The sequence below is a fragment of the Mesoplodon densirostris genome, chromosome 4 (genome assembly GCF_025265405.1).
Source record: "Mesoplodon densirostris isolate mMesDen1 chromosome 4, mMesDen1 primary haplotype, whole genome shotgun sequence".
Taxonomy (NCBI): domain Eukaryota; kingdom Metazoa; phylum Chordata; class Mammalia; order Artiodactyla; family Ziphiidae; genus Mesoplodon; species Mesoplodon densirostris.
In genome coordinates, this window is record NC_082664.1 from 50526006 (window position 1) to 50545576 (window position 19571).

The window sequence follows — 19571 nt, forward strand, 5'->3', positions numbered from 1 at the left end:
ATATGTGGAACCTAGAAAAATGGTACAGATGAACCGGTTTGCAGGGCAGAAACAGAGACACAGATGTAGAGAACAAACGTATGGACACCAAGGGGGGAAAGCAGCGGGGGGGGTGGGGCGAGTGGTGGTGGGATGAATTGGGAGATTGGGATTGACATGTATACACTAATATGTATAAAATGGATAACTAATAAGAACCTGCTGTATAAAAAATTAAATTAAATTAAAGAAAAAAGAGTGAACACATCAAATAACCATTGGACAAAATAGTAAAAAAAAAAAAATTCTCTTTACTAACCAACCCTACAAATTAATAGAGATTTTTTTCAAGGTAACAAAAGGATTGATAGTCTGAAATTTTATGCATATCATGTTTTCTTCAGACAAAATCCAATGATCTGGAATTTTGTGCCAAGTTAAATGCATTATCATGGGAAGTAGAATGTTTGAAAAGATTATCCTATCTAGTTCAGAATGACACAAAAATTCTCTATGGCAAAATCAATGTAAGCTAATTAAGGGCCACACTGTTTAGTATCTGGCAGAAACTAAACTCATTTAAATAGGCAGTTAAAAGAAAAAAGAAAAAAAGAAATCAAAATGTTGCACCATATTTTATAAACACTCTAGAAATGTTTTATCAACAGGGCAATTGTGACTGAGGTGGCAAGAAACAAGCACAGGTCCCAGAGTTAGAAGAAGAGTGTCATGTTCTGGTTTTGTCACAAACTGAATCAGGTAAAGGTGTCAAATCATACAAGTCATTTAACCTCCTTATCTGTAAAATGGAGAGACTATTACTTTGAGGACCAAATAAAGTAACCAAGTAAAAGTTCCATTTATTAGTAAAATAAAAAATGTCCTACAGATATACATTACTATGATGCTAGAAAATCTAGTTAAAGGAAATAAATGCTTACCTTCCATTAATTTTTTTTTTTTTTTTTTGGCCATGCTGCACTGCTTCCGGGATCACAGTTCCCTGACCAGGGATCGAACCCTGGGAGTGAAAGCGCTGAGTCCTAACCACTGGACCGCCAGGGAATTCCCACCTTCCTTTAATGTTTAAGTAAAAATTACCATACAGTGTATGAATCATGGTTCTTATATAATCTGATAAATAGTATGCATCCTTGCCCTACAAACGTGTCCATGCACATATACAGGACATCTGTGTTTAATTTTAGAATTAGAGTCTCTCTCTCATGACCTACCGTCTAGGTTAAGCACCCTGCTGTAGGCTGGCCCAGGTACACTATGATAATTTCTACACTCTTCTTTCTCCTACAGTATCAGTAGTAAATGACTATCCAGATAACTGTGATAAGACTTCGAGGTGTGTCTATACAGTATATCACATTTACAAAGCACTTTCAAATACATTATTTCATCTTAGTAGTATATTCCAGTTGCTAATAATTCTTTAAGATCCATGGCCTCACTCAAATATCAGATATAATTTAACTTCCAAACTGTAATTTATTATAATACCAAACTATAATGGTAGTTAGAATTCTTAATCATACTGTATGGCTCTGTTTCTGTCTACATTTAGGCAGAAAAATCTCACTAATTAAGGTGCATAAACATTTATGAAAATTTTATTTTACATTTTAGCATCTCAGAGAATTGAAAAAACACCATTTGTAATTATTCTTATGATTATATATAATTATTCTCATAATCAAACATTTAAAATATATAATATGATTTTTTAAATTACCATAGGAACCTCATCAATGACATCTCAATTTCTTTGAGGAAAATGTTCTATTTTATAGCTACAATCTATTGGTACTCTTCAAAATTCAATATTTATTTATAGTTTTTGAAAATTTAAACAAAATATTTTCAATTCTATATTAAATTTAACTACATGTTACTTTTATTCATATTTTACTCATATGTCAGACTTGGAAGGTACATACTTGGCTTTCATAAATACATTTTTAAGTTTGCTTTATGGGTCAAACTGTTCCCCCTGGCTTGTGGAAGGTTTAAATTCATAGAAGTACTCACAAAGTAACTTTATTAATATCCTCAGGGGGAAACACACACACACACACACACACACACACACACACACACAGTAAAATAAACTAGGAAGGGGTGGAATCTCTATATATGATTTTAGTTAATTTCTCCTTAACCCAATATAAAACATACCATATGCAGAGATTTTGTTTTCTGTAAGAATAGAGAACACACAGGTGGACAGATGAAGCAGGAACAGAACACAGAAGAGGGATGAAGAACTAGAGGTCAGGGGAAGCTAAAACTCCTATTTCCAAGGAAGTCAAGGCAACAGCAGAGAAGATGGGTGGCCCAGCAACACAAAAGTTTTATATTAAATAATCCCAACTTTTTGTGTTTTTTGCCCCTAATCTTAAAGAAAGGTAAGACCAATATAAACTCTTTAATAATAAAATATGACCTCCATTATCATCTCATTCCTAGGCCACAGGGCCAAGCATATCAACCCAAATGGTCAGAGGTCCATGTCAAGTTAAAATTACCTCCTCACGGACAACTTGATCACCACAACATGAGTGGACACCACCACCTGTCAAGCCAAGGAGAAAAAACTGCAGGAATGGTCAAGTGGACGTTTTCAATGGATTAAGCTTATGCCTTGGCCACCCCCAGAAAAGCAGAGGAAATCTGTGCACACTCTACCTTCCTTATGCTCACAGAAAACTGATGGCATGAGGAAAAAGAAACCCTGTTCTTTCGCGGGCCAGGAAGAAACCCCATATTAAGGCATTTCAAAAGAGACCTTGCCTTTCTGCATCGAGAAATCACAGATAATTTCTATCACTGCATTCTATTGTTAATGTTAAAAACCCAATCTTATGCTCTTTTGAAAGTTTAAGAAACAAAATTTGTATTTTCACAGGCTTTTGAAAATTTAAGCAACACTGTATATTTTTGAATGCCAACATTAAATCTGAATACACATGACTGTTATGGGAAGAGTTACATTTTACTTATATGTCAGACTTGGGAAATAGGCATATGGGGTTTCATAAACACATTTGTTACTTTTTTTAATGGGTCAAATGCCTCCCTGACTTGCTGAAGGTTCAAATCTACATGATGGTTCTCTAACCTTATAGAGATCAGAAAGAATAAAGCTGTAATCCTGTTGGGTTTAAGTCAAGAGCCAGCACTTTTCTAGGAGCTATGGAAGAATTCAGGAGGGGGAGAAATGCAGCATCTTGGCTGTCCTCAAACAGCTTACTGCCTACACGGAAGATGTGACTAACCTTAGTAATGCAGAAAATAACATCATACCAGAAAAAGATACACAAACAGGAGTCCCACTACAACACGTCTGGTCAGGATTCAAAGCACTAGAAAATGGAATTCAGATGACCACTAACCAGCCTACCCAAGCCCCCAAATAAAATTTTATATCCTTTCCCATCCCCTTGCCAATTGAGTATATATTTCAAAGTCTCCTCAGTAGAAAATAGATTATACATTAAAATGCATTAATTAAACTCCTGTATCTATAATATACTGATTACAAATTTCCTGAAAACGTATTGGTCAGAAACATGAGTCTAGTTCAAGAATCCATAAGCCAATTATTAAAGGAAGTTTTGTTCTGGGACTTCCCGGGTGGTGCAGTGGTTAAGAATCTGCCTTCCAATGCAGGGGACGCAGGTTCGATCCCTGATCAGGGAACTCGATCCCACATGCATGCCACAACTAAGAGTTCGCATACCACAGCTAAGGAGCCCACAAGCCACAATTAAGACCTAGCACAACCAAAAATAAATAAATAAAATAAAATAAAAAATAAATAAAGGAAGTTTCGTTCTATGTTATGAATAAAATAACTTCCATTAGCTTTTCCTGCTAGGTTTTATTTGACAACTGAAATTTACAAAAATTTATCTTTACATTTCTCCAGGCACCAGTAACAGCAAATAATTTAGTAAATGACAGATTATCAGTTCAACTTCCTTTCTACAGATTTAAAATGAATGTGGGCTCAGTTAATGAATATTTGAAGTTAAAAAGATTTTATTTTAAACAGATTTATTTGGAATTTATTTTAAATTGTACATGACACTTGACATTTCTTAAAAACTATGTCCTGATCTGATTTCCTTGCATTTCCTTAAGATCACATTTAAAAATCTTGGGTTTATTTGAACTAAACCTTCCTTAAGTATGGTGATTTTTCTGAATCTCCTTTTATAATTAGCAAGTGACATGAGTTTCTTAACAAAGATTTCAGAAGTGGCACCACTGCGGCTGACCTTTGTTTCAGTGTGACAATAAACCATGCAAAAAATTAACTTTACCACTATATTTAGATGGGTTAAGTATAAAATTCTATTTTCCTTAGGAAAAAACACTTAAAGCATGTCTGACTGTTGTGATAAAATATATGCAACCACACAAAATTCCACTCTATTTTTTGGCTCACACTTGTCACTAACTTTACTGCTGAGGTTTTTCACGACACCACATTACCTCACTCCAAGATCAGACTGATAAACTATTAATTTTTCTCAGTCATGGGCTTAGAAGTATAAAATTAAGGTACTATCCCCTGGTTACTCTTGAAGGAATAAATCAGTTTATTTTTTATATCCTATTTTTGAAAGTCATAAGAAAAGTTCTTACTACAAATGCCTTTGAAATAATTAGTTTCATAAAACAAAAGTTGTTTTGCAAGTTAGCTACATCGGAAATTTCTAGCTCAATTTCCCTTTTTCCTTTTGTTTACTTAAACAGAGTTCAACTCAAGTATTAAACAAAGACTATAGTGCTATAAATTATAATTTTTATCATTAATGCAATGTCTACAGCCAATGGTAAATTCTTTGGAAAAGTTTTTTTTTAAGCTCATATTTTGTTACATAAATTACCCCTTAATTTATTTGTTTCTAAGGTTAAATTTTTACCTTCAGAATATTTTACAAACTGCTATGGAATTATGAGAAAGTCAAGGAGTTTAGAATTCAGTCGTGTTATACACCATACTGCAGCCCCTGCCCCCAGACCACAGTGCTCTGTTATAAGGTCTCAGAACACGCCCTACTTCTTAATACTTATCAAAATTGAACAATTATATACTCCATTACTTAATATCTGCCTTTCCAGCTAAAAGTTTCTGAAGAGCAGGTACCATCATGCTTGTCAAGTTCACACATCTCCAGGGCCTTCCGTATAGTGTACACACTATTTGTCAAATGAATGAGAAAATAAGCCATGTAAAACAATAATAGCCATTAGAAAGAAGCATATCTGAAATAAATAAAATGGTATGTTGTAATGACCCATTTATTTGGAAACTTCGTTCATCTACCTAACAGAATCAGAGAATTGGCAATAAATGAGGTGTTTAGTGAACTAATACTCAATTAGATTACATAAATGTGATTACAAAGCTAAAGGAATGGACATAGTAAATTAAAGTCCTATTTGAGGAAGCAGACTTTATACAAGATTTTGATACTTTCTAATCTTTTTACAGCATCATAATAATCATATATTACCATACACTGGAAGCTAAATCTAAACAATAGTTAATCTATTAAATCTAAAATAAATTTGATAGGCACTAGTAAATTCTAGGATATAGTTGTTGCCCTCAAGAGAATTCTAATACTGTTGAGAAGCTAGGAAATATATATAAAAGGATGACTTATACAAAGTAGCATGTCTTCTGTTTCCATCAAGTGGTACAGGCAACAAGCAGCTCAGTTCAGTGGAAGGGGTAGAAGAAGCATGACCCAGACTAACTGTGTATGTGTTTGACGGGACAAAGGGCAGAACAATTTGGCTAGACTTAAGGAGCTTCGAGATGACACTGGAAAATAAGTATTTACAACAGGAGGACAGCAAACTCACATGCCTACAGGGACAGTTAACATCGGAGTGAAGCCTGCAGGATGAAAAATGTCAACAGACACTTGGTCTCAATGTTGGAAGCAAGAGGATCTCTGTTGGGGACAACGGGGGATTGCAGAGCACACACCCGTATAAAAAGGGAAGCTGCTATGTTGCTCCAACAGATCATTGCCATGCCTTCTAGTTTTTTAAGAAAATGTGTAAAATTCAATTTTTTTAAATTTAAAGTTTCTCAATTTTTAAATGCTGGAAAATAGATGTTTTCAACACTGTGTTAAAAACCAAAACATGTCTGTAGCCAATCTTGCTGGTGCGCCACAGGCTTGCAACTCTGGTTTGGCATGTCGAACTCCACGCTAAGAGATCTGGAGTTCATCCTGTAGTCAATGACGTAAGAGACTTAGCATTTATTTCATAATTTTCTTAGTTTTATACCTCTGCACGCTCCAGTATTTAACCATGTAAAACACTCAGCACTGCCAAATTATTTCACATTGGCCTTGTGTTAAGTATTTCACTGTTACAGGCCAATTTGATTCATTTAATTAACTGTAGAGTGACTTATAAGTTTCAGCTGGAACAACATTCAAAATGATACTAATAAAACAGTGTTGACAGAGCAGTACCTCAGAGAATGCTGACATTATATGTGTATACCACAACCCACTAGAAACACACATATAATCACTGGAGCTCCACTTCTCAAAAAACATGTGCCATAATCCACTACGAATGAAAAGTCCTTACCCTTTCCAGCATTTTCCCATAATCAGCAACTTTCTAAAGACTATTACTATACAGTACTTTCATTACCAAGCAGCACTCAAATATATGTAACGATGTTTTAATTCTACCTATCACTATAAGCTTTTAACTACCCCAAAACAATATTTAAGCATTAAAGACCTATGTTTTAGCATTTTAATAAGCTTAGAGAAAGAAAAGATAATTAGTATCAGAGAGCTGTTGATTCTTTCTGATGATAGTATTACAGAAAGTTAGAATTATAATTCAAAGGTAATTCCCAGATGAGAAAATTCTTAGTGCATAATTATGATATAAAATACAGAACTATGAAAATTGCTTAATCACATGCCTTGGAATAATATTCACAATGAAAGTCATCAAAGCATAAAAGAAATATTAAACAAGCAAAGTTTCTATTACTCAGTTTGCTCTGGCCCCTGGGAACCCCTAACCTGAGCCATCCACTCCATGAATGAAGGTTTTCAGGCTGGTGAAGTACCATGATGTATAGACTGGTCAGCTCAAACCTATCAGTGTTGCTGAAAAAGAAGCCAACTCAAAACACATGTCTCACTGGGGCTCTGTTTTATCCTTTTCATATGAAATGATTAATGGGTTGAATTAAAGAACATGTCATCACTAGAAACAAAACAACACAATCCTACCATACACTCTACTAGTGAGAAACGCAAAGGCTCCCCGTCCCTGTCAGAACCTGTTGAAGACCCTCATGGCCCTCAGCATTCTGAAGTCCCACCCCACATTTTATCAGACATATTAAAATGTACTCACATACAATATTGAATATTTATAGTATAAGAAACTGAACTGAAAATAAGAATTATCTTTCAGAAGCTTTTCATTCTTGAGCCCACTCCAGCCAGGTTTTTGTCCCCACCTTGCCACTAATACAGCTCTTGTCAAGGTCACCAGTGACCTCAAGGTTGTTAAATCCAATGAGCAACTCTCAGTCTTCAAGCTACTTGACTTGACACGACACCACTGAATCACTCTCTCCTCCCTGAGATGCTTTCCTTACTGGATTTCAGGTATATGCCTTTAATTTCCCTCCTGTCCTTCTGACTGCTCCTTCTCAGTCTTCTCTACTGGTTCCTCCTTATCAACTCACTCTCTAAAGCCTGAAGTGCCTCAGGCTCAGCCCAAGCCCCTCATCACAGAAAAAGTAACTCATAGTTCCTTCTTCCCATGGTGTGGGTCAGTAGAATCAATATCTACTAATAATAACACTGTTACTTGGGGAATGGAAACAATTAGGTCCACTATGTCAGAAATATGTGCATAATTCCTTTGGCTTAAGATACATTCTTATGAGACTTCTCTTTTCCACAAACTATAAATATGGATATGACCCAAGGCTTGGCCCATGGACTGCTTTCCCTGTCTACATACATTCCCTATATGATTTCATCCAAAGCCTGCTGGCGACTTCCAAATTTCTATCTCTAGCCTGGACATCTTCCTTAACTCCAGATTCCTAAATCCAACAAGCTGCTCAACTTCTCCACTTGGAAGTTGAATATAACATGTCCAAAATGGCTCTTGGTTATCTTTCCCAAACTGGCTCCTCCATCAGATCCCCATCTCAGTTCATGGCAACTCCATAATTATGCAAAAAGCCCTGGTGTTATCCTTCCTCTGATCGCTATTTCTCATACTCCTCAAACCAGGAAATCTTATTGGTTCGACCTATAAAATAAATCTCGGTCATTTCTCACCACCTCCTCCACTGCTACTGGCATCTCTCAACTGGATCATTGCCAACAGCAGCTAACTTGTATCCCTGCTTCCCGGGACCACCCCACTCCATTTTTCAATCTCAACACAGCCGCCAGTGATTCTATTAAAATGCGAGTCAAATCACCTTACTCTCAGGCTCAAAACTCTCCAGTGACTCCCCATTTCACTCAGAGTAAAAGCCAAAGTTCTTAAAATGGTCCACCAGGCAGACCCTACGTGATAAGCTCCCCAAACCTCTATAACTTCATCTACTGCTACTTTGTGGCCTTCTCACTGGTCCTGGGACAGACCAGGCACACTTCTGCCCAAGGCCTTTGCTGGTCCCTCTGCTGGAACACTCTTCCCCCAGATGTCTCTGTGTGGCCAACTTCTTCCCTCATGTCATCTTCTCAATGAGTCCTACCTTGACCATATTATTTGAAATTGCCAAAGGCCTTGCTTCCCTCCTCCAGCGCTCCTAATGTCCCTTACCTTGCTCTGTTTTTTCTTTTTCCAAACACACTACTTTCTAAAATACTATAGCTTTGTTATGTCTAGTGTTTGTCTCCTAATAGGATATAAGCTCCATAAAAGCCAGATTATTTTCTTATTTTGTTCACTGACATAGCTATGGGGCCTAGAACAGTGTCTAGCACACAGTAGGCATGTATTATGTTGAATGAATGAATGAATTTAATTAAACATTTAATAGTTTCAATTTCATAAGTTTCTTTTAATTTTTGAGAGTTTTACCAAATCCTGAACATTTCTGTTGCTCCTAGAAAAGGTCCTTTGTACTTGAGGAATACGAAGATCCCAGCCTGACCTCCTGACCCAACCCAAATCCAGCAGCCCCAGGGAAGCTAGAGCCATCCTACCTTTGGCCATCATTGGTTCTGCTCCAGGAGTCCACTTGGCACTTACTGGGAAATATCTAATACCTCTCCAAACACATATATTTTGTTCTCCCACCAAGACAAGAAACCCTTTGGCAGGACTTGCAGTAAGTATCCAACACAGTCCTGGATACTTCATACAGAAGCAAAACCTGTTTTTTGAGGGACCTGGTGAACATTTTTAAAGTATTAAGTTTATTAAGTTTAAGATATTATACAACACCTAACAGGGCACAGAGTTATCTGGGGTAGGCCCCCCTTTTAATGAACAGAGCAGAATGACACCATGATTATTCTGGACCATCCTGTGTCTATTTTGACTGGGTTTGTAATTATGCTATTTAGATGTAAATGTGTCTTTCTAATGTGCTTAAGTTTGTTTTTCTTAAAAACTCCTTCGAAACTTTCAGACTATTAATTTTCTTTTAATGAATGGTTTAAAAATCTTAAGTTTTGGGCCTAACAGAAAATCGTAAAGGGGTCTGGCCCACATTTTATAAACTGTGCCAATGGTGGGGCGTGGGGCTGGGAGGAATAAACAATTGCTTTATCCCAATAATAGTGGCTTTCTTAAAAAGGACTCACATGAAATCTGCAGAGTACAAGAGAAAAAGACATGGGCCACTGGTACTCTAAGTTTAAAAGTACTTTGTACAACATTATTCATCACAAAGAGAATTGTTTTAATCTGTAAATTTACTTTTTGGCAGCTGGAAAGAAATAATTAGCAAGCAGGCAGAACCTGAGGGAATGAGACTGCTGGAAATAGGAGAATTAGGAAAAATAACTCAATTAGTGATCAGTGGGACATGCCAGCTATTCTTAGTGCAGCAGTATAGATTGCCCAATATCTATAACTGAGAAATACTATAATTTGTTGCCTACTTAATGCGATCAAAACACAAAATAAAATCTTGTGAACAACTACTTGTAAACAAAAGCTTAGGGATTTCCAAGGGCTAGAAATCTTTGTATACATCATTTCTTTTTGTCTTAAGTAATAAAAGCCAACTTTTCTTGACTGTTTACTATGTGTCACACCATGGTACTTGCTTTACATGTGCTATTTCACTTAATCAAAACAACCCGGTGAAACAGTTGCTATTATTATCTTCATTTTACAGATGAGGAAAAAGAGGTCCAGAGAGTGAAGTAACTTCCCCAAGGTTACACACTAGAAAACAGTGGAGCCTAGATTTGGACCCCAGAGAACTAATCTCAAAAATCTTGTTCTTAACGTTTATATTTTACTGCCTTTCTTCCATTTTGTCTTCAAAACTTATTACTCTTTTCTGTAGTAATTTCAGTGAGCAATTTGTCAGGCCCTATGGTGAGCACTCTTCCCCCAGGTATCTCTTATTTATCTCTTATTTGCTAAGATTATACATGCTAAGTTTTGCTGTTATAAGCTGTATCTCATTTGAGCAGGATATGTTATTTACTACCCATTTATGAAACTTCAGATTTTGCTTTTTTTAATTTGTTTGTTTGTCTTACCTTTCTTTCACCTTCCTAATGAGCCTAAGTTGAAATTCTGAGTCTTTTCTTGAACCACGAAAATGTCCTTTTTCTCTTTAGGGAAACATGAAAGAAAATATCTATACCAACAGTCTTCCTTCACAAGCACTTTGTTTTACCTATCAGACTTCTCATAATCCTATGTTTTATTACAATAAGTGCTTCCTGGGAGCACTTATTACAATAAATGTCACAGATTTCAGCATCAGAATTTCACTGTTGTTTTTGGTAGACAGAGACCAGAAACTGGATGTTTCCAGGGATATTTAAGAAAAGATTAAAGACCTAAATGTAAGGCCAGACACTATCAAACTCTTAGAGGAAAACATAGGCAGAACACTCTATGACATAAATCACAGCAAGATCCTTTTTGACCCACCTCCTAGAGAAATGGAAATAAAGACAAAAATAAACACATGGGACCTAATGAAACTTAAAAGCTTTTGCACAGCAAAGGAAACCATAAACAAGACCAAAAGACAACCCTCAGAATGGGAGAAAATATTTGCAAATGAAGCAACTGACAAAGGATTAATCTCCAAAATTTATAAGCAGCTCATGCAGCTCAGTAACAAAAAAACAAACAACCCAATCCAAAAATGGGCAGAAGACCTAAATAGACATTTCTCCACAGAAGATATACAGACTGCCAACACACACATGAAAGAATGCTCAACATCATTAGTCATTAGAGAAATGCAAATCAAAACTACAATGAGATATCATCTCACACCAGTCAGAATGGCCATCATCAAAAAATCTAGAAACAATAAATGCTGGAGAGGGTGTGGAAAAAAGGGAACACTCTTGCACTGCTGGTGGGAATGTGAATTGGTACAGCCACTATGGAGAACGGTATGGAGGTTCCTTAAAAAACTACAAATAGAACTACCATATGACCCAGCAATCCCACTACTGGGATATACCCTGAGAAAACCATAATTCAAAAAGAGACATGTACCAAAATGTTCATAGCAGCCCTATTTACAATAGCCCGGAGATGGAAACAACCTAAGTGTCCATCATCGGATGAATGGATAAAGAAGATGTGGCACATATATACAATGGAATATTACTCAGCCATAAAAAGAAATGAAATTGAGCTATTTGTAATGAGGTGGATAGACCTAGAGTCTGTCATATAGAGTGAAGTAAGTCAGAAAGAGAAAGACAAATACTGTATGCTAACACATATATATGGAATTTAAGAAAAAAAAATGTCATGAAGAACATAGGGGTAAGACAGGAATAAAGACACAGACCTACTTACTAGAGAATGGACTTGAGGATATAGGGAGGGGGAAGGGTAAGCTGTGACAAAGTGAAAGAGCGGCATGGACATATATACACTACCAAACGTAAGGTAGATAGCTAGTGGGAAGCAGCCGCATAGCACAGGGAGATCAGCTCGGTGCTTTGTGACCGCCTGGAGGGGTGGGATAGGGAGGGTGGGAGGGAGACGCAAAAGGGAGGGGATATGGAAACATATGTATATGTATAACTGATTAAATTTGTTATAAAGCAAAAAATTAAAAAATAAAAAAATAAAAAATAAATAAAATAAAAAAAAATAAAAGAAAATAAAAAGAAAAGATAACTTAAAGGGGGTGGGGGTGAGCAGAATGGAGGAGAAAAGTGTATAGAAAGGGGGTGACATAATGGCAGGAAGAGGCAAAATATATATATTTATATATATTCTTATTCTTAAGAATAAACTGTTCTGAAAATATTTAGAGAGCAGTCCTTTGAAATTGGGGTCAATCCTAGATTGTTTACGGATGAATAAAACAATGAGCCAGGGCTTCCCTGGTGGCGCAGTGGTTGAGAGTCCGCCTGCCGATGCAGGGGACACAGGTTCGTGCCCCGGTCCGGGAAGATCCCACATGCTGCAGAGCGGCTGGGCCCGTGAGCCATGGCCGCTGAGCCTGCACGTCCGGAGCCTGTGCTCCGCAACGGGAGAGGCCACAACAGTGAGAGGCCTGCGTACCGCAAAAACAAAAATAAAACAAAAAAAACAATGAGCCAGGAGGGACCTCAAGATATCACCTACTTGGCGCTTATAACCCAAAGTCTCACTGGAGAGCCGTAGCAGAGAGGAGAGAAGGAGAAAGGGGTTAAACAGAAATTCCAAGGGCTCTGTACTGGGGGCAGAGGCCGAGCAGCCTTGAGGAAGTGTAATTCTGCCTCACTGGGCCACAGCTCCATTTTCTCTGGGCAGGTCTGCTTCTATCTGAACCGAGCCATAGGATATCTTTGTGTGGATCAGGAAAGGGCACCCCATACTGCAGGCCAGTGGACTCACTGCCTGGACAACAGAGTAGTAGTGAGCTGGGTTTCAGCCCTCAGATGGCACTAGTCTAGACTAGACTGGAAGTCAGAAGCAGCTTCTACTCTTGGCACTGTCATTAGCTGTGAGACTCTGAGTCATGCAGTCTTTTGGATCTTTAGTCCCCTCACCTTTAAAAAATGAAGGGGCTAGCTGTCACCTAAGGTCCTTTCCCTCTTCCCAATTCTCAAGTCAAATCCGGCAATATCCAGTTGGTATATTGCTAAATGTGTCCCTGAAACACTAGGATTCTGTGGACTGAGTTGAGCCGTTATTGTTTGTGTGATATTGTATTTTTTTCTCTCACGTTTCTGATGTATTTTTTTCTTTTAATCTTAAGATTACTCTTCTTTCAGTTCCAAACTGCTTGATTTTTCTTGAGCCATCAAAAGGTCAAGCCCCACACATCAGCCCCAAACTACCCAAATGTCTATCAACAGAATGGTTAAATAAACTAGGTATATTTATTCACAGAAATAAAAGAAAAAACAAGTACTGCTACCTGAATCAATCTGGACATGACACCACGTTGAGTTAAAAAAGACACGAAAAAGAACTTATACTTGACTGCATTCAAATGCAGCCCAAGAGGGGCTTCCCTGGTGGTGTAGTGGTTAAGAATCTGCCTGCCAATTCAGGGGACACGGGTTCGAGCCCTGGTCCGGGAAAATCCCACATGCCGTGGAGCAACTAAGCCCGTGCGCCACAACTACTGACCGTGCGCTCTAGAGCCCTCGAGACAAAACTACTGAAGCCCACGTGCCACAACTACTGAGCCTGCACACCTAGAGCTTGTGCTCCGCAACAAGAGAAGCCACTGCAATGAGAAGCCCGCGAACCACAAGAGTAGCCCCCGTTCACCGCAACTAGAGAAAGCCTGTGTGCAGCAATGAAGACCCAACACAGCCAAAAATAAATAAGTAAAATAAATAAATAAATGCAACCCCAAAACAGGTTAAAACTATCCTACGGCAATAAAAGTCAGAATAGTGGTCATCCTTGGTGCAAGGATTATGACTGCAAGAAACTTGGAGCTGGGGCGGGGCGGGTGTGCCTGGTAAGGTTCTGTTTCTTGATTTGGATGCTGACTGCCTAGATATGATCACTTTGTGCTGTACGCTTCTGATCTGTGCATTTTTCTGGTTGTATGTAATTATTCAGGAACAAGTTCAAAGAAATAAAGCTACAGGGACACCCACTCCGTCCAAACAAAAGCCATCTACTAAAACTGGACAGCATAAGTACTGCTACCTGTAGGGAGAAAATTAATTACATTTCATTTAATGTGAATCAGACAAAGAACCACCTGAGAAGCTAAGTGAGAAACGACATTAATTTCCTAAAATCTTCATCCAGAATCCCCTTGGTTTTTATAATGATTTCCTCCCTCACATGAAACTGTGGCTATAAGGTAGTATAACATATTGCTTTTCCCTCTATCTTCATATACCAGGAAAACATTTCTGCTCAAAGTTCTATAACATATATGTACAAAGGCAAAGTTATTAGAAAACATCTGAAAATATCCCAGGATAATCTAATAGGAATATGGAGGCTCAAAATAGATACTTTTGATCAGAATTATCCCAATTACCACATTAATGAAATGACTTGGTTAATGACCAAATCTCTACCTAGATTCTTGCTGTATAGATTAAACTCTGCTAGGTAAGGCCACATAGGTGGGGAGAGGCATTCCAGAAAAGGCTGTGCTACAGACAACTCCAAGGAAGCTCCAGGAAACACTGCCTTCTCCTTTGCTCTATGTTTGGTTCATCTGTGAATCTTTCGGCACCACACTTTCCTCCTTACGTTATACCAGCTGTCAGATCAGTGATTTCTTTCCCCTCCTCAATGTTCTACTATCCCTCTTTGATCAATATGGTATACTGCATGACTGCTCCATTTGATACATATGAAAAGTGATAGTACACAAAGTTGCATCAGAAGTAATTACACCACTAAATCATATAAGGTAACTGGAAACACAGATTGCTTGTTTTCACTCAAAACTTTATGATAACTTCAGCCAATACTGCTGTAGAGTCCCTCTGGTCCCACAGCATGGGGGGTGGGCATCAGCATTTCTCCCAAATGCTGGAGGACTAAATTAATATTTCTCGTATCATTAGAACTTAGACAAAAAATGTTTCCAGCCTATGAAATGGGAAGTGGGGGGGGGGGGCTATAAGGGGGCAAGGGGGAGCAGAGGACAGTAATAAGCAACCAGTCCCTGAATGCAATATTTAACACCAAACTAGTGATTCAACACAAATGCAGGAAAGGTTTCCAGCATAAATATCACTCCGCAGCACTATTTCATGTTGTATACAGACCTTATAGGGCACCTTAATTCTAATCCTTTTTTTTTTCTCAGCTAAAAAGATCTTCTTCTTTAATTTACTTTTAAGTAGAAACCTTTCCCTACTTCAGCCTTGTTCTCAATACTCATCCTTCTAAGTTTAGATTCTCCTTGCAGTTCAATGCCTAGTATTCTACTTCTTCCTTTCTCTCAAATTATCCCTTTAACTTATTTCTACTTATTTTTATAGGCCCCCAAAGCCTCTTCCTCAGAAGAATGTGCAATTCAAAAAGCCCTTGCAACTACTCTCTATATCAAAGTTAACTACAGAGACCAACAATACCATTTTTCCTGTTTGGGTTTCAGGAAAGATACATTTTAACTAAAATTTCACCACTCATAAATTCCTTCACTAAATCTTTCCCTTCCCCCCCTCCTACACTGGATTGTTTTATATACAATCACAATGCACTCAAACACCCAAAATGTGTAATTATATAATCATACAAAGACTTCCTAAAAAATTATAATTTTAAATATATAACACACATCCTTTATAACTCTGGTTTTGGGAGTACAAGCTAAAAAAATACTGGAGTCTTCTTATTAGTTGTGTTTGCTGTTTCTTGTTGAGAAGAACGGTAGAGGCTCATACAATTGCTATATCAGAGACCACAAAGTGTTACAACAGGATTCTACTGAAGACTGTAAACACATTTAAAACTTTTTTCTTTAAAAGAAGAAAGTTGGAATTCCGTAAGTGAAAACCAAAGCTTCTATGCTTTGCCCATAAGGATATACAATTCTTACAACTGGAGTTTTGTACCTCTTAATTAAAAAAAAAGAAGAAGAAGAAGAAGAAGAAGAATACACAATACTGAATACCTCCAGTTTCCCTATAGGCTTCATCTACCAAATCAGGGCATTTAAAAGGTTAGTATTAATGAGTAGTATGAAAAATCCATCCCTCTATAAATGCAGAAAACTTTCTATCCTTCAGAAAACTTGAAAAAATATTAATATGACTTTAGAGAAGGCTGGTGAAATTTAGTTCTGAACTCAGAAAACCACCTAAGGGATAATTTGTGAATGCCATCTGGGATCCAGGCAGCCTCATCAACAAAAGGGAAAACTAGTTGAGATCATCCAAATCTAAAATTCACATACATTTTTACATCTGGACTGAATTAATCTTTTCTTGGTACCGGCTTTCATGTATTAAAATAATTGTTTGCAGGTTTTAGGTTTTTTTAAAAAAACCCCACAGACTCAGAAATCAAAATCTGCAACATTCAAGTTGAAAACTACAAAGAATTCCTTTATCAAAAAAGTTAATTGTGAGACAGGACTCATTTACACTAAACTCTGAACTTGACAGCTCAGTCAAAAACAATTCTGTTTGAAACTTTCATTTCAAGCATCTGCAGCAAAAGGCTACATGGTCTATTATGTCATAAGTTCTGAAAGCCAAAAGCTTTGTAAGTGTAGTTAAAAGTGGAAACAAAGTTCAGAAATCAGAAAAGCTCTACAACCCGTCCCCCCCCCCACCAATTCAACTAGACCAGCTGAATGAGTTTCTAAAGAACGTGTAGCTAAAAATTATTACCTAGCACATTGACATTTCGCTTTCAAAAGCAGCCGTCTTCATCGTGGCCCATTCAGTTTTCCTGTAGAGCCAGGAGCATCTTAAAATCTGCAAGTTCACATTATGTATTTGAAGCTGGTAGCTTACCCCTGTTGCCCCACCAAAAAGGAGGGGGTAGAAACAGAGAAAGATTTCCTGTCCCTTAAAATGTTTGGGGCCCTGCAAGAACTGCTGATTACTGTGGTCCATCAGTGTCAGATCTCAGGCACTCTTACAAGCAATTCAAAGGGGGGGGCGCGGAGAATTAGTTCATATTACAGGCAGTCTGCTTTCTGGAAAAGATATCCTGCAGATAACTTGATACTAGATATCCCCTGGGGGACCCTTCTCATCTAATAATCCCAGAAGTCCATTTTAATATGAAATGTAAATCCAATATGTTTACAAACATACTGAAAGAGCATTCAAATGTCAGCTGTCTCATACTGTGGAGTATTTTCATTTTTAACATAATATTTTTATTTCTCAAAACCACACCCAAGGAAAAATGATTAAGTGCTAGAAGTTTTATACGACAAAGGACAACAGCACAGGCATCTGTTTTCCTGCCTCTCTCTTCTGGTCTTCTCCCCTCCCCCACTCTCTATCCTGCAGGCAGTTTGCAGGTCTTGGTGCTTGTTAAAATTACCTTCTACAATAGTTTCAGAATGCTGTAGATTCTGAAAAACTTCTGATACTTTAACACTGCTGAGCCTAAATTTATGCTCTGCTCTAAGAAGAGAAATCCAAAAGTCAAAAGCCTTTTTAATGACAGATGTATTACGGAAAATTTTCCCCACAAAGTTGTGATGCTGTGAAATATCAACTCCCTGAAATCACAGAAAGGAAATGACTTACATTCTTGCAAAATGAAGCCACTAGCAGTTTTATCCAACAGTATTCTCTAATCCCTAAACTACACCCTGTGGCAACGGGGAGTATTTCGTTCAAGGACTAAATTTAAATAGATGCTTATAAAACCAATAAACAAAAACAAACATCGACGGGTCCCAGAGAAGAAGAGACGGAATTCTACATGAGAAATCCAGCAAGAGATACTTTTTCTGCACACTCAAAAAGGCTGGAGAGCACAGGCAAGTTAAAAGCAACCCGAGAACGCTTGCTTAAGTTTTCCTTCCCCGCTGCGGGCAACGCACAACTCCTGAGGGAAATACTAGCAAAACATATTTTTGCTAAGAAATCCAAACGAAAAGGGTGTCAAGGAGCTAATATTTCTTTGGACACTAGCTACACAACTGCACGGCCTGAAAATCCTCCAACTTTCATTTCAACTTTAAAATGGGCTTATTTTGACAGCTTTCCATTTTTTCCTGCCTTCAAGAAAACGCCCTCACCATTTAGGTTATGCTGTCCCGGCACTGGAGGTGCTGCTATAATCCCTGTGGACCTTACCCGGTGACTCCCAGCTGTCCATCCCTGACAGGTCCTGGCTCTCCCCGATCAGCAGCTGGGGGTCTCCTCTGCCCCGGGCCAGGCCTGCTTTCCGACAGCTCCTCCAAGAACCCAAATTCTGCAGGCCGCGCCCCCCACTCGCATCCCACCAAGGCCCCCTTCCGGCGTCGCCGAGCCCGAGCTCAGTCTCCGGCTCCCCCGACTAGGGGACGATGGGGCAGACCTCGCGCCTCAGGTCCCCTCCCACAGTCGGGCTGCCCGGGCCGGCGCACGCACAACAGGCGGCACCCAGGAATTCGGGGCTCAGGGGCTGGTCCCGCCTCCGGGTCACAGCGACGGGGCGCGAAGGGCAGGCGCCCCCAGCCCAGGGCGCCGGCGACCACCGGGAAGCCGAGCGTGCGCACCGAGCCCGGGGGCGCAGCCCGCAGCCCCGGCCGGCCTCCCGCCCTCGCTGCAGACGCGGCCCCGGAGCTCCGCTCCTCCCCCGCCGCCCGGCTCGGCTGCCCCGGGGCCCCGTCCTCCCTTCCCGGCGTGGGCGAGCTCCGACTCGCGGAAAAGCGACCTTCCAGCCCGGTGCCCGACGCCCAGAGCCGAGGCAGCGACGAGAAGGCGAAGAAAGACGCAGAGAAGGGGACAGCGCCTGGGCTGGGGCTCGCGACTTCAGAAGCCCTCCTGAAGTCCCGTCCAGCCACCCCGCCACCCGGCCAGCAAGGGGCACAGTGAACGGCCGGGGCGCGGTGGCCGGGCTGGGGGGGGCGTCCTGGGGAGCCGGGTTCCTGGTCTTACCTCAGAGAAAGCTCGCAGCACCAGGAGTCGGACTCCCGTCAGCTCTCACTACCTTCCTGCGGCCGCCACGCCTGCCCCACTGCTCTCAGCCCCTTGGCCTGGGCAGCCGGACGAGCGCTCCGCGTCCGCCCCGCCCCTCGCCCACGCCTCCCGCCCCGCCCCCTGAGGCTCCACCCCCCGCCGACTCAGAGGCGGCGGGGGCGGTGGCAGAGCCGCGGGAGCGGAGCTTGCAGCCGCACGTGGAATGCCTGCAGGCCCCGCCCCGGGTCCAACCAAGCGTCCTGCGGAGGGGTGCCGCGAGTAGGGGGCGGGAGAAAGCTGTGGGCGCCACGCCTCCGGGGTTGGGGAGGG

General features: G+C 39.8%; 1 protein-coding gene across 2 annotated transcripts in view; it reads right to left on the reverse strand.

The window, feature by feature from the left end:
• Window positions 1-19330, reverse strand: part of FRMD6 (FERM domain containing 6) — an 82413-nt gene extending 63083 nt beyond the window's left edge. The window contains exon 1 of one of the 2 annotated variants that reach the window (XM_060096219.1): window positions 19221-19330. The gene's annotated coding sequence lies outside the window, so the exon portion shown is untranslated. The remainder of the gene's footprint in view (window positions 1-19220) is intronic. The other variant, XM_060096220.1, reaches the window with a different exon arrangement.
• Window positions 19331-19571: the final 241 nt, after the last annotated feature.